This window comes from Mustelus asterias, chromosome 10 (genome assembly GCF_964213995.1).
Source record: "Mustelus asterias chromosome 10, sMusAst1.hap1.1, whole genome shotgun sequence".
Lineage (NCBI taxonomy): Eukaryota > Metazoa > Chordata > Chondrichthyes > Carcharhiniformes > Triakidae > Mustelus > Mustelus asterias.
The window spans coordinates 14,836,655-14,852,455 of record NC_135810.1 but is presented as its reverse complement, the minus strand read 5'-3'; positions in this window follow the sequence as shown (position 1 = coordinate 14,852,455).

Here is a 15,801-nt window from a genome sequence, read left to right as displayed (position 1 = left end):
GAAAGAGGCAGGCATGAGGAGACAAGTGGCCTGGACCTGCCCCACTTTCTAATGCTCTTATGTAACCCTTTTGCATGACTATCCAGTAGAAACAAAGATTTCAAATGCAACCAAAAGCTAAAGGCCAGTTGATGAGAGCGTGAGTCATCGCAAATGTTACCGCTTTGGTCGCATTCATTATTAAGCTGGTACCAAATTGGAAAAGATGTGAAAGAAATAGGGCGGCAGTTTCCGGTTTTTTTTTCAAAGTGTTGGCTCAGGCGAGAAAAGTGGTGCATAGCTCGCCAGCTGCATGGGGGCTTTTCCTGCCATATTTTTAAACATTTTGAAAAGTTTGATTTTGTTTATTATTGTCACATGTATTAGTATACAGTGAAAAGTATTGTTTCTTGCGCGCTGTACAGACAGAGCATATCATACATAGAGAAGGAAACGAGAGAGTGCAGAATGTAGTGTTACAGTCATAGCTAGGGTGTAGAGAAAGATCAACTTAATGCGAGATAGGTCCACTCAAAAGTCTGATGGCAGCAGGTACATATCCTCAGACTGTTGTATCTTTTCCCAACAGAAGAAGGTGGAAGAGAGAATGTCCAGGGTGCGTGGTGTCCTTGATTATGTTGGCTGCTTTTCCGAAACAGTGGGAAGTGTAGACAGAGTCAATGGATGGGATATGGTTTGCATGATGCACTGGGCTTCTTTCACAACCCTTTGTAGTTTCTTGCAGTCTTAGGTAGAGCAGGAGCCATACCAAGCTGTGATACAACTAGAAAGAATGCTTTCTATGGTGCATTTATAAAAGTTAGTGAGAATCATACAGACATGCCAAATTTCCTTAGTCTTCTGAGAAAGTAGAGGCGTTGGTGATCTTTCTAAAATATGGCGTCGGTATGGAGGGACCAGGACAGGTTGTTAGTGATCTGGACACCTAAAAACCTAAAGCTCTCGACCATTTCTACTTCATCCCCATTGTTGTAGACAGGGGCATGTTCTCCACTACGCTTCCTGAAGTCAATGACTACCTTCTTCATTTTGTTGACATTGAGGGAGAAATTATCATCGCACCTAGTTCACTAGATTCTATATCTCTTTCCTGTACTCTGTCTCATCATTGTTTGAGATCCGACCCACTACGGTGATGTCATCAGCAAACTTGAAAATCAAGTTGGAGTGGAATTTGACAACACAGTCATAGGTGTATAAGGACTATAGTAGGAGGCTGAGGACACAGCCTTGTGGGGCACCGGTGTTGAGGATGATCATGGAGGAGGTGTTGTTGCCTATCCTTTCTGACTGCAGTCTGTGGGTTAGGAAGTTCAGGATCCAGCCGCAGCGGGAAGAGCCGACTATTGCATGAAATCATTTCATTTATAAATTTGGTTTGAAATATGTATTTTGTGGGTGGATTTTGTTTTTACATTGTGGCCACATGGATGCTGTGATAGTCTTTGATAGAGAGCAGAAAAGGTGTGGGACTGGTGGTGAATGGGGAATAGGGGTTATGGTTACAGGAATCGCAGTTAGATGGTCACCATTATGGAGCCTAGCTTTTTATTCCAGATTTATATTAACTGAGTTTAAATTCCAGCTGTCAGGGTGGAATTTGAACCTGTGGTCCCAGAGCAGTGCCACTGGATTATGGTGGCCTTTACCACTACACCACTACTATGCAGTATTAACTCAGTAGCTGTAGAACAGCGGGTCCAGAGATGGACTGTGTAGGTTATCTCCTTCTCTTTCTCCTCTTACTCTTCAGCTGCTTGATGTATAGCTGGTAGCAAGGGCTGTTAACTCACGATGGTGAGGTTGTACAGACCGTAGCAGACCACAATGTGTTTTAGCACCCACTCTGTCATGTACTGCAAGGGCTCTTCCAAAGCAGCCCAAGCAGCTGAAGCATTATTTCAGTGCACCAACAGTACGCTCTGTCACATTTCACAGGGCAGCATGCTTTTATTACTTGCATGGGGCCCACGTGTGAGTGTGTGAGTGTATGGGTGTGGGTGTGGGTGAGTGGGTGTGTGTGTGTTGCACACCAGAGTCATGAGCCACATAGCCAGGAAATAAATCTTGTCATCCAATGGCCACCCTTTCATTTTGTGTTTCATCTTCAAATACAGTCAGTACTGTGGACTGCCACAGAATGAAGGCACTGTGAGTACTTTCAGAATACTAGGCATTGACCCATCTGATTCTCTGCCTATGGTCGCACGCTAGTTTAAGTTTATTTATTAGTGTCACAAGTAGGCTTACACTAACATTGCAATGAAGTTACTGTGAAAATCCCCGAGTCGCCACACTCCAGCGCCTGTTCGGGTACACTGAGGGAGAATTTAACATGGTCAATGCACCTAACTAGCATGTCTTTCAGACTGTTGGAGAAAACCGGAGCACCCGGTGGAAACCCACGCAGGCATGGGGAGAACGTGCAGACTCTGCACAGACAGTGACCCAAGCCAGGAATCAAATCCTGGTCCCTGGCGCTGTGAGGCAGCAGTGCTAACCGCTGAACTGGAATGAAAACTCGTGAAACTCGGAAAACGAGAATCTCTCTGGCAAGGTCTCCTATCCTAACACTAACTGGACATTGAGGGAGTGACATGGCTTCCAGTTCCAACAAAAGGCAGAGTTAACATGCGGCACCTACAAAGTGATATATGTGAATGTAATGACTTTCTAACCCAGCAACAGGATCACTCCACCTGCTGTCTCTGGCAATAGAGAATGAGATGTTGTTAATTCTCATTGAATAAAGCGTCTCACCCAACCCTACAGTTGACAGCAAACTGTGAGACATTGCCAACATTTGCAGCTCCAGCCTCGAAGGAGCCAGATGCATCTAATTTCATCACCACAATCACCTTCACAGTCCACTGTGCAATGCACTCCTTACTCTGCTCTGAGGTTACAGTTGTGGCGGCATCAAGCACCAGATTATAGTGGGAAGGTTCTTACTGTAATGCAGACACGTCACATACTGTTCCTTCCCGAGTTTCAGTTAGCAGAGTTGCTTACTGAGCACCCCGGGTGGATCTAACATCATGCGGAGAGCCCTTCTCCCCCATTCCCTGTCCTCCCTCTTCCAAAAGTTTGTCATACTCTGTGTGGGCTTGATTGATTCCCCAAGTATGTTGTATTCTGAGGTGGGACACAGGGAGCAAAGATCTGGATGACCGTAGGTTTACAGAGTGCAATTGGTATGGGTATTGCACCCTTTTTCGAGGAGCAACTTTTTCGAAGAGCAACCCTCTTGATGTCAAAAAATGATGTTCTGTGAACAACTTCCTTCCCTTCAAAGTTGTTCGCATGGCATTTGGGAAGTTCAGCACATATGGAATATGTCTTTGAATTATCAATTGACTTAGGTAGGTAATGGACCGTAACTCATGTTAAAGGCTGTGCAAGTGCTTGAGATGTGAAGGGTTAATTCAATGGTGCTGCTGGCTGCCTCAATAGAATATCACAAGCAGGACCTTCCCAAAGCTGCAGGACTTCCTGTCAGTGGCACAAACTTATCATCCAAAAGTTATCCTAACATTTAAAAAATGAGGAAGAAATGAGTCATAGTAATACAGTTTGATTTTGGAGCTGATCTTGTGGAAGTTAGGAAAGTAAAAGAGAATAGAAAGCAATCCTGGTCAGCCTCACGTCATCCTCTCTACATAACATCAAATCATTCTGTTGCATGTATCCAAACTCGCATTTCACTCACCACCCCAGTACACACGGACGGCACGGTGGCACAGTGGTTAGCACTGCTGCCTCACAGCGCCAGGGACCCGGGTTCAATTCCAGCCTCGGGCCGCTGTCTGTGTGGAGTTTGCACATTCTCCCCGTGTCTGCATGGGTTTCCTCAGGTGCTTCGGTTTCCTCCCACAGTCCAAAGATGTGCAGGTTAGGTTGATTGGCCATGCTAAATTGACTCTAGTGTCAGGGGTATTAGCAGGGTAAATATGTGGGGTTACGGGAATAGGGCCTGGGTAGGATTGCAGTCGGTGCAGACTCGATGGGCCAAATGGCCTCCTTCTGCACTGTAGGGATTCTATGACCTTGGCTCCTGGTCTACCAATGCTTTCATTTTTAATTCACATACCTGCATTTACGTACATCCTTGGCCATAGTTGGGGCTGTAAATGTGTTGGGTTCCAAATCACAGACAACAAGGACCTACAGCAAAGAGTATTTTATTCTGTAGCTCGACCACTACTTCAACACTTGTGCTCTGCCCTTGTTCCCATAGCTAACACACTCCCAACACACGCCCTCTTAAGTAGCTGTGTCATCACATGACCACTCGAGTGGTCACGTGATGGTGCAACTACATAAGAGGAGCTAAAATGTTTTCTTAAGAAACACCAATAGGGAAAGATTTGACTGTTTAATTAAAGTGTGCGGATTGTAAGCCTTTTGAATACTGGTGCATTTTCAATAAGGCTTTGGGTTTTAATATTATATGTTAATGTTGAAGGTGTGAAGTGAATTCCTGTTCTGTGATCAAGGCACAGCAGTCAAGTATTAAATATTGTTCCTCAACTCCATCTTAACTCAGCCCCAGGGACATGAAGCATGGGTGTCGAAAAATTGTTCGTGATCGTTTGGAACAGATTATGGAATACTTCCAGCTTGGGGAAAATCAGACCATCTTTGAGCTAGCTTGTGGCTCTTTCACAGTGCTGCACGCTGTATTTTTTCTAGCTTTTGATGTTTGAACAATTGGCTACCTTGATCTCGGTCAACACGTCTGGCAAAGGGAGAAGACTACTTTGGACGGATAGATATTGGTATAATTGGCTTTCCTCCTGCAGTGTTGTAACTTATAAGCCTTCACACACCAGGAGCACATATCTGGTACTTGCACATGGAGATCAAGCAGCCTGCAATATTTTCTGGATGAGTCGTTTTATTTGAGGTGGAGATAGGGAAGGACTAAGTAACACGACTGGGGCTGATCATAGAATCATGGAATCAATACAGTGCAGAAGAGGCCATTCGGCCCATCGAGTCTGCACCAACTCCCTGACAGAGTATCTTACCCAGGCCCTCTCCCCTGCTCTGTCCCCGTAACCCCACATATTTACCTGGCTAATCCATCTAACCTACACACCTTGGGACAATAAGGGGCAATTCAGCATGGCCAATCCATATAACCTGCACATCTTTGGACCATTAGAAGAAGGAAAGGACACTGGAGATGAACAGTCAGACATGCCACTGACATTCCGTGGGGAAAGGGGGAATTCTGATAACCTGCAAAACCTCAAAACTATTTTGGGCCAAAAGCCCAAACAAGCTGCACAGCAAGAGAATGAAGATTTTGTGACATGTTTATCCAGGATTGGATATGTGTGTCATACTATTCTCATGTCTTGTGCATGGATAAAGATCTTACAAATTTCAAATATATATTTTAAAAAGTGGACACTAAAGATGACTATGGCATATCACATGATTTGGCATTATTCAGCTTGTAACAGTCCCGAAACTCAAGCAAATAACGAATCAAAATATGGACATTCTCAGCCACTTGTGAAATTCTCACATCATTTGTTAAGGATGGACTGACAGAAAGGACCACAGCATACCAGCCGACTCATCTTTCTACTTCATGGTGGACAATAGAGACTCAATGGGTGCTAGACAAACTCAAAAAAGATCGTATCAACTTTTCACTGTCTGTGATGGTTCCTCATCTCAAACACAAAGACCTTGGCTGTCTGAGACTCTCAGGGTGTGAAAAGCCACAAGACAGGATGTTTACAGGTCTAACATGTCACCTTATTTTAAAAAGGACTCGTAACAGGTCATAAGGGTAAAGCAGGCATTTTTTAAAAATATAGCACTAGAAGCCATTCTAAAATGGATATCTTCAGAAACACCATTTAAGCCATTGAACCACTTGCATGACAACAATGTAGACAAGATAACATACTGCTATATCTTCATAGAAATCATAGAAACCCTACAGTGCAGAAGGAGGCCATTTGGCCCATCGAGTCTGCACCGACCACAATCCCACCCAGGCCCTACCCCCACATATTTACCCGCTAATCCCGCTAACCTACGCATCTCAGGACTCTAAGGGGCAATTTTTAACCTGGCCAATCAACCTAACCCGCACATCTTTGGACTGTGGGAGGAAACCGGAGCACCCGGAGGAAACCCACGCAGACACGAGGAGAATGTGCAGACTCCACACAGACAGTGACCCGAGCCGGGGATCGAACCCAGGACCCTGGAGCTGTGAAGCAGCAGTGCTAACCCACTGTGCTACCGTGCCACCCATATCTTGAAAGTAAATTCTTCCCTCCAAGCTATTCCAACTTCAAATTTACCCAAGAGTCAATCTCTTGGCAATTCGATTTCAAGAACCCTCAGTTTACTGAGAACCCTCCAATTTTATAAGGCCTCTGCTCAATCTAAATCATCAATTCATTTAAGAAACTACAGGCCTGCTATGAAACAATTCCAGATTGTAATCATATTTATTTTCCCCTTAATCCATGTTTAATCTTTGTGTGTGAAACCCCCATAACAAGTACATGATAATAAAATAATGTTTATTGTTAATTTCACGAAAGCTTGCTGCTGGAATCATTTAGATTGGAACAAAAAACTCAGGGTAAGAAACACAGTAATATCACACATTGAACACTTTGATCACAAACAATAAAATACACATAAATTTAGACCATGTCACTGCGTAAAATATCATTAATCTCATGGAGCACCATAAATCGAATACATTACATTCACATATTAACATAAAGGAACAAAAATGTAGAGGAAGGTTGGCGGAGGGGGGGTGGGGGGGGGGGGGGAATTTCCTTGCAGGATGTTGGTGAAGGAAACCAGAAATCAATCTTTACTCAGCTTTCAGTTAATTCATTGTGTGAATCTGAAACAAAAACAGAAAATGCTGGAAAATCTTAGCAGGTCTGACAACATCTGTGGAGAGAGAATAGAGCTTTCTGATGAAGGGTCATCCGGACTCGAAACGTTGGCTCTATTCTCTTTCCATAGATGCCGTCAGACCTGCTGAGATTTTCCAGTATTTTCTGTTTTGAGACGCAAAGTTCCTATGGCAGAATGGCGGCAGTGGTTCGCACTGCTGCCTCACAGCACCAAGGACGCTGGTTCAATTCCGGCCTCGGGTGACTGTCTGTGTGGAGTTTGCACGTCCTCCCTGTGTCTGCGTGGGTTTCTTCCAGGTGCTCCGGTTTCCCCCCACACTCCAAAGATGTGCGGGTTAGGTTGATACAGTGAAACATTCCAAATATCCAACTCTACAACCCACCACAAATGTCAATGAGTGTCTCTTTGTATGAGTTTAAGTAATAATCCAATGAGTGCCTGCCCACCTATGCACACTTAACCTTAGTTTATACAATTAACATTAGCCATCCACTGTGAGGTTTGCAAAGGCAGAGAATCCACCGGAACAAGCTTTCTCTAGTCAGCAGAAAGATGATACAATTAAATTCTCACACTCTACAAAATAGAAAAATAGAACCCTGACAGCGCAGAAGGAGACCATTCAGCCCATCGAGTTTGCACCAGCCACAATCCCACCCAGATCCTATCCCTATAACCCCACATATTTAATTGCTAGTTCTCCTGACACTAAGAAGCAATTTACCATGGCCAATTCACCTAACCTACACATCTTGAAACACTAAGGAGCAATTTAGCACAGCCAATCAACCTAACCCGCACATCTTTGGACTGGGGGAGGAAACCGGAGCAACCCAGAGGAATCCCACGCAGACACATGGAGAACATGCAAACTCCACACAGACAGTGACCCAAGGCCGGAATTGAACCCCCGGGGCCCTTGGTGCTGTGAGACATCAGTGCTAATCATTGTGCCACCTTGCTGCATGAGACCCTTGTGTCTCAAACAGAAAATGCTGGAAAATCTCAGCAGGTCTGACTGACAGCATCTGTGGAGAGAGAATAGAGCCAACGTTTCAAGTCTGGATGACCCTTCGTCAGATCTCTGACTCGAAACGTTGGCTCTATTCTGTCTTCACAAATGCTGTCAGACCTGCTAAGATTTTCCAGCGTTTCTGTTTCAGATTCCAGCATCCGCAGTATTTTGCTTTGGACCCTTGTGACTGTTGGGTTAAATATTTGAAGTAGAGCAACATATTGGAGCATGCGGTGAGTGCTGGGCAGTGGGATTAATCTTAGGTTGCTGTAACTAGATAGTATATGATGGGCCAAATGGCCTCCTATTATGCAGTGAACCTTTAGGCTAGTATTAGGCACTAATTAACTGTGATTGTAAAGCAAAGTATTAATAACATCATTAAACCAATCTCCAGCATCGCTGGTAAAATGAATGATTAGTTCTAATTTTCTTCTAAAGCATTTCTCTCCCAGTGGATTAATTACCTTTCCCCCCCCATTGTTCAGTCTCCCGCTGACTCGTTGCAGGGAGACTGTCACCAGTGATGGAGTATTGTACTGTATCCTAAATAAAGGCATATGAGTGAACTGTAATATTCAATTAAATAAGACAAGGCAGGGTTGTATTGAAAGATTATACATTTTACAGACTGTGCAATTAAAATAGAATTATGCTAATCCTGACAATTGTGAGGGGGATATCTCTTCACATTTGCAATGATTAGGAAAAGATTTTGGCCCCATCTTTTAAAGTTTATCTTTTTAAAGTTTATTTATTAGTGTCACAAGTAGGCTTACATTAACACGACAATGAAGTTACTGTGAAAATCCCCTAGTCGTCACACACTCTGGCGCATGCTCAGGTACACGGAGGGAGAATTTAGCATGACCAATGCACCTATCCGGCATTTCTTTTGGACTGTGGGAGGAAACCGGAGCACCCAGAGGAAACCCACGCAGACACAGGGAGAACATGTAGATTCTGTACAGAGGGTGACCCAAGCCGGGAATCAAAGCCAAGGACGCTGTGAGGCAGCAGTGCTAACCACAGTGCCACATCTGAAAAGGAGGTACAATCCTGTTGAAATTCAGCAGGGAGGGGGCAAAGGAATGTGAAGTGGGTGCTATGTGTATATGTTCCCAGCCCAGGATGCCAATTTATTTGCCATTTTGAAATAGCCCATGACATTGAAGGGGGCAAAGTGAAAAAAAGGGACTTCCTGCATCAAGAATTTATCTTCCCTCAGCAAACAGGAGGACAGGATGAAAATCGATGTACAGAACTGGGGTCTATTTGAATTTCCAGGACAGGCCCAAGGGTGTTCAGGACCAAAAGTGTGAATGTGTACGGCACTGTGTTGACATTGAAGAAGGATTTGATGGCATTGGAGGCAGTTCAGAGGAGGTTCACCAGACTGATTCCGGGGATGAAAGGGCTGACGTATGAAGAAAGATTAAATAGTTTGGGCTTGTACTCACTGGAGTTTAGAAGGATGACAGAGGATCTGATCGTGGTACATAAAATGCTAAAGGGGATCAATAAAGTGAACATAGACCAAATGTTTCCCCTTGTGGGATAATCTAGAACAAGAGGTCGCAGGTATAGGTTGAGACGCAGTAGATTTATCATAGGAACCCTACAGCGCAGAAGGAGGCCATTCGGCCCATCGAGTCTGCACCGACCACAATCCCACCCAGGCCCTACCCCCACATATTTACCCGCTAATCCCTCTAACCTACCATTTTTTAGGATTCTAAGGGGCAATTTTTAACCTGGCCAATCAACCTAACCCACACATCTTTGGACTGTGGGAGGAAACCGGAGCACCCGGAGGAAACCCACGCAGACACGAGGAGAATGTGCAAACTCCACACAGACAGTGACCTGAGCCGGAATCGAACCCAGGACCCTGGAGCTGTGAAGCAGCAGTGCTAACCACTGCGCTACCGTGCCGCTGAGATGAGGAGGAGCTATGTTTCACAGAGGGTGGTGAATTTGTGGAACTCGCTGCCCCATAGGGTGGTGGAATCTGAATCGTTGAATGGCTTCAAGTGGGAGATAGATATATTTCTGATTTTTTTAAACGGGTTGAAGGGGTAAGGGGAACAGGTGAGGAAGTGGATTTGAGACCAGGAAGAGATCAGCCATGATCTGATTGAATGGTGTAGCAGGTTCAAAGGGCTGAATTTGCCGACTTCTGCTCCTAATCCCTATGTTCCTATGTTATTTCACCTCCCCCCACCACCCCACCCCCCCAACCCTGTATTACGATGTAAAGGGACCGAGGATTTTCAGGTGGTTTCGATTCTTAGTTGTTTTAGGGATTAAGCTATTTCTCGTAGGAAAGTGGAGTTGAAGCCTAAGATTGGCCATGATCCTATTGAATGGCAGAGCAGTCTCAGTGGATGGTATGACCTACTCCTGCTGCTATTTTTTATATTCTTATGAAAATATCATAAGATATTTTGTAGGAGCGTAGTCAGCCAAAATCTGGCACTGAGTCAAAGAAGGTGACATTAGGATAGTTGACAAAAAGCTTGGTTGAAGCGGTAATTTTTAATTAACAATCGGAAGGAGGCGAAATGGTAAAGAGGTTTAGGCTGAGAATACAGAGCTTTGGCCTATATGACTGAAGGCACAAAGGTGGGTGAAACAAGGGACGGGGAGGGGGAGGGAGCGAATGCCAGAGGCCAGAGATGGAGGAACTCCCTTCTGTTTTTCAAATCATGTTGTCAAATCTTTTTTCATCTGCCTGGGCAGAGAAAGCATTGATTTAATATCACGCCCCGAAAAATAGCACTTCTGACTCTGTAGCATTGCACTAAAGCATCAGCCTGATTATGTGCTCCAGACTAGAGTGGCAGATGAACTCACAGATGCTGACTCATAAAGAGAGATCATTGCTAATTGAGCTAAGCCAGCGTCCAAGTTCAAATGTGTCATTCAATTTGATCTTCCTCCTCCCTGCATCACTGCTGCTATAATTAATTCCTATTCAACAATAACTTGCTTTGATATAGCGCCTTCAATGTCAGATATTGAGTGGATAAAGACAGAAAAGGGCTTCCACTCCCCACAGCTGTCACTTTGATTAAAAACACTATTCACATGTTGGGGGAGACTTGTTGCGTTGCCCTTAAAGGGACAATCACCACAATAATGTACCACAGTAAGTACATTACTAAACATTAGTAATACTGCACATTTTGTGATACCAATGTGGTTGTAGCCTGTAAATGGAGCTAAAAGAATTTTTTAAAAGGTCTTGTATAGCGCCTTTCACAACCACAAGACATAGGGGGCATGGTTAGTAAGTTTGCAGATGACACCAAGATTGGTGGCATAGTGGACAGTGAAGAAAGTTATCTCCAGTTGCAACGGGATCTTGATCAATTGGGCCAGTGGGCTGACGAATGGCAGATGGAGTTTAATTTAGACAAATGCGAGGTGATGCATTTTGGTAGATTAAACCAGGGCAGGACTTACTCAGTTAATGGTAGGGGAGAGTTACAGAACAAAGAGATCTAGGGGTACATGTTCATAGCTCCTTGAAATTGGAGTCACAGGTGGACAGAGTGGTGAAGAAGGCATTTGGCATGCTTGGTTTCATCGGTCAGAACATTGAATACAGGAGTTGGGACGTCTTGTTGAAGTTGTACAAGACATTGGTAAGGCCACACTTGGAATACTATGTGCAATTCTGGTCACCCTATTATAGAAAGGATATCATTAAACTAGAAAGAGTGCAGAAAAGATTTACTCGGATGCTACCGGGACTTGATGGATTGAGTTATAAGGAGAGGCTGGATAGACTTGAACTTTTCTCTCTGGAGCGTAGGAGGCTGAGGGGTGACCTTATAGAGGTCTATAAAATAATGAGGGGCATAGACAAGGCAGATAGTCAATATCTTTTCCCAAAGGTAGGGGAGTCTAAAACTAGAGGGCATGGGTTTAAGGTGAGAGGGGAGAGATACAAAAGTGTCCAGAGGGGCAATTTTTTCACAGAGTGTCTGGAACAAGCTGCCAGAGGTAGTAGTAGAGGCGGGTACAATTTTATCTTTTAAAAAGCATTTAGATAGTTACATGGGTACGATGGGTATAGAGGGATATGGGCCAAATGCAGGCAATTAGGATAAGCTTAGGGTTTTTTTTAAAAAAGGAGCGGCATGGACAAGTTGGGCCGAAGGGCCTGTTTCCATGCTGTAAACCTCTATGACTCTATGACTCTATCCCAAAGTATTTCATAGCCAATAAGATATTTTTTGAAGTGTAATCACTATTGTAATTTGCAGACAGCAAGCTCCCACAATCTATTAGGCCATAAGACCATAAGATATAGAAGCTGAGTTAGGCCATTCGGCCCATTGCGTCTGCTCCACCATTCAATCATGGCTGATAGGTTTTTCAACTCCATTCTCCTGCCTTTTCCCTGTAATCTCTGATATCATTACTAATCAAGAAACTATCTATCTCTGTCTTAAATAGGCTCAATCACTTGGCCTCCACAGCTTCTGGGGCAATGAATTCCACCACAGTAAGTTGCACCAGTAGAAAGCAGGATTAGACTATTGAGTTGGACAATCAGTCATGATGGTGATGAATGGTGGAGCAGGCTCGAAGTGCCGAATGGCCTCCTCCTGCTCCTATCTTCTATGTTTCTATATTTCTATTCACCAACTTCTGGCTGAAAAGATTCCTCCTAATCTCAGTTCCAGAGGGTTGCCCCTTTACTCTGAGGCTGTATCCTGGTAACCAAACCCCTGCTACTAATGGAAACATCTTCCCCACATCCATTTCATTATTCTGTAAGCTTCAATGAGATCCCCCCTCATCCTTCTAAACTCCATTGAGTAAAGACCCAGAGTGCTCAGACACTCTTCATACACCAGTAATGCTGCCAGACAGATAATTACTGGTCAGGTTACCATGAAAAGTCACCTATTCTTCAGAACACATCTTTTACACCCACTGAGAGTTTAGAAAGGGCCTAGGTTTAATGCCTCATCAAAAGCCAACATTTCTAACAGTGCATTCTTCCATCAGTGTTCAATTGGAGCGCTCATTTAAGTTTTTATGCTCAAGTATCTGGAGTGGGACTTAAACCCACAACCCTCACCGACAGAGTGACAGCCAATACTCTCGTTATTCGAGTTTTGTTTTTAATGTGAAACCATTTTAAGAAGGTACTTTGGCACCACTTCAACTTCACACCAGATGCACTTTAATTGTAGTTCGTGCACAAAGCAATTTTAAATATTTAAAATGCTCCACCAGAACAGACTTTGTACTTAAATCGAGCTGGGGCTGAGTCATCAGTTAACAATGGATTAAATGCACTGTGCAGTGCATTTCCTCAATCTGAGACTAGCTGAATAGTTGTGTTCCCTGTAAAAGCATGTACCAGCTCAAAATTAAGTGATTTCTTTCGTGGGAGGTTAGGTGGGAGTGATAAAAAGGGGAATGGCAATGGCAGCACGGTGGCACAGTGGTTAGTACTGCTGCCTCACAGTGCCAGGGACTCGGGTTCAATTCCAGCCTCGGGTCACTGTCTGTGTGGAGTTTGCACATTCTCCCCATGTCTGCGTGAGCATCCTCCAGGTGCTCCGGTTTCCTCCCAAGGTGTGCAGGTTAGGTTGCTTGGCCATTGGTGTCAGGGGGACTAGGGCCATAAATATGTGGGGTTACGGGATGGGACCTGGGTGGGATTGTTGTCAGTGCAGGCTCGATGGGCCAAATGACCTCCTTCTGCACTGTAGATTCTATGGTTCTATGAAATGGGGAGGCAACTGTAGAAAGCAACACAGAATGTGTTCTTAAATGCTCTTAAATACAAACAATCAAAGGAATCCACACTGTATGTAGATGACCGATAATTAAGGATTGTAAAGTTTATTTATTAGTGTCACAATAGGCTAACATTAACACTGCAATGAAATTACTGTGAAAATCCCCTAGTCGCCACATTCCGACGTCTGTTCAGGTACACAGAGAGAATTTAGCATGACCAATGCACCTAACCAACACGCCTCTCGGAGTGTGAGTGGAAACTGGAGCACCCAGAGGAAACCCACGCAGACATGGGGAGAATTTGCAGCCTCCGCACAGACATTGACCCAAGTCGGGAATCGACCTATAATTAAGGATTGTAAAGTTTATTTATTGGCGTCACAAGTAGGCTTACATTAACACTGCAATGAAGTTACTGTGAAAATCCTCTAGTCGCCGCACTCCAACGCCTGTTCGGGTGCACAGATGAAGAATTTAGCATGGCCAATGCACCTAACCAACACGTCTCTCGAAATACGAGAGGAAACCGGAGCACCCGAAGGAAACCCACACAGACATGGGAAGAACTTGCAGACTCCGCACAGACAGTGACCCAAGCTGGTAAGACGCAGCATGGGTTCATGAAGGGCAGGTCATGTTTGACTAATTTGGTGGAATTCTTTGAGAACACTACATGTGCAGTGGACGAAGGGGAACCTGTGGATGTGGTGTATCTGGATTTCCAGAAGGCATTTGACAAGGTGCCGCACCAAAGACTGCTGCATAGGATAAAGGTGCACAGTGTTACGGGTAATGTATTAGCGTGGATAGAGGATTGGTTAACTAACAGAAAGCAAAGAGTGAGGGTAAATGGGTGTTTTTCTGGTTGGTGATCAGTGACTAGTGTTGTGCCTCAGGGATCAGTGTTGGGACCGCAATTGTTTACAATTTACATAGATGATTTGGAGTTGGGGACCAAGTGTAGTGTGTCAAAATTCGCAGATGACTCTAAGATGGATGGAAGAGCAAAGTGTGCAGAGGATGCTGAAAGTCTGCAAAGGGATATAGATAATCTAAGTGAGTGGGCGAGGGTCTGGCAGATGGAGTACAATGTTGGTAAATGTGAGGTCATCCATTTTGGTTGGAATAACAGTAAAATGGACTATTATTTAAATGGTAAAATATTGCAGCATGCTGCTGTGCAGAGGGACCTGGGTGTCCTTGTGCAGGAATTTCAAGGAGTTGGTTTGCAGGTGCAGCAGGTAATTAAGAAGGCAAATTGAATGTTGTCCTTCATTGTTAGAGGGATGGAGTCTAAAAACAGCGAGGTTATGTTGCAGCTGTATAAGGTGCTGGTGAGGCCACACCTGGAGTACTGTGTACAGTTTTGGTCTCCTTACTTGAGAAAGGATATACTGGACCTGGAGGAGGTGCAGAGGAGATTCACTAGGTTGATTCCGGAGTTGGGAGGGTTGGCTTATGAGGACAGACTGAGTAGACTGGGGCTATAACTCATTGGAATTCAGAAGAATGAGGGGAGATCTTATAGAAACATATAAGATTATGAAGGGAATAGATAAGATAGATGCAGGGAAGTTGTTTCCACTGGTGGGTGAAACTAGAACTAGGGGGCATAGCCTCAAAATAAGGGGAAGCAGATTTAGGACTGAGTTGAGGAGGAACTTCTTCACACAAAGGGTTGTGAATCTATGGAATTCCCTGCCCAGTGAAACATTTGAGGCTACCTCATTGAATGTTTTTAAGGCGAGGTTAGATAAATCAGTAAAGAAATTAAGGGTTATGGTGAGCGGGCGGGTAAGTGGAGCTGAGTCCACAAAAGGATCAGCCATGTGGAGCAGGCTCGAGGGGCCAGATGGCCTACTCCTGCTCCTAGTTCTTATTAATCTGAATCTCTGGCGCTGTGAGGCAGCAGTGCTAATCACTGTGCCACCATGCCATCCCTCTGACATAGGTCACTAATTTTGCAAGTAGAAGGAATTCTAACTTGTCTGAAATCATCAGATTTTGTCCTGCAAAATGAAGTTTCCAGTCTGAAATAACATTGAACAATTTCCACATGTTACCAACTGGGGAACCATTAAAATGAAAAGGAAATAAGTACCCATTTT